The sequence below is a fragment of the Anneissia japonica genome, unplaced genomic scaffold, assembly GCF_011630105.1.
Source record: "Anneissia japonica isolate Jap-2015-1 unplaced genomic scaffold, ASM1163010v1 scaffold28645_len537_cov123, whole genome shotgun sequence".
Lineage (NCBI taxonomy): Eukaryota > Metazoa > Echinodermata > Crinoidea > Comatulida > Comatulidae > Anneissia > Anneissia japonica.
The window spans coordinates 1-523 of NW_022758961.1; the positions used below are offsets into that span (position 1 = coordinate 1).

At 33.1% G+C, this 523-nt stretch overlaps 1 non-coding gene across 1 annotated transcript; it reads left to right on the plus strand.

Moving 5' to 3' along the window:
• Positions 1–17: 17 nt before the first annotated feature.
• Trnaq-cug lies at positions 18–89 on the plus strand. Its single transcript has one exon. It is a non-coding gene; the product is annotated as a tRNA-Gln (tRNA).
• The last annotated feature ends 434 nt before the right edge of the window (positions 90–523 follow it).

Below are 523 nucleotides of genomic sequence, written 5' to 3' on the forward strand. Positions count from 1 at the left end.
CTCTAGTACATGTAGTCGGTTCTATGGTGTAATGGTTAGCACTCTGGACTCTGAATCCAGCGATCGGAGTTCAAGTCTCGGTAGAACCTGTATTTTGTCAAATTCATCTAAAAAAATGTTATATTTCTAATCGTTCTTTTATAATTATAACAATTCAAAAGAACTATATTCACGCTCTAGTACATTAGGTTGATTCCAGGGTATAATGGTTAGCACTCTAGGCTTCTAATCCAGCGATCCGAGTTCGAGTCTCGGTAAAACCTAGTATATTTTGTCAACTTTTACATAAATACTATATTGTAAATGTTCTTATATAATTATAACAATTCGACCGAACTATATATAGTGACGCTGTTATGTAGTCGGTTCTATGGAGTAATAATTAGCACTTTTGACTCTCAATCCAGCGATCCGAGTTCAAGTTTCGAAAGAACCTGTATTTTGTCAACTTAATTTAATATGCACAAAATCATATTTTCAGTGTTCTTTTGTAATTGAAACAATGTGACAAAACTGTATATAT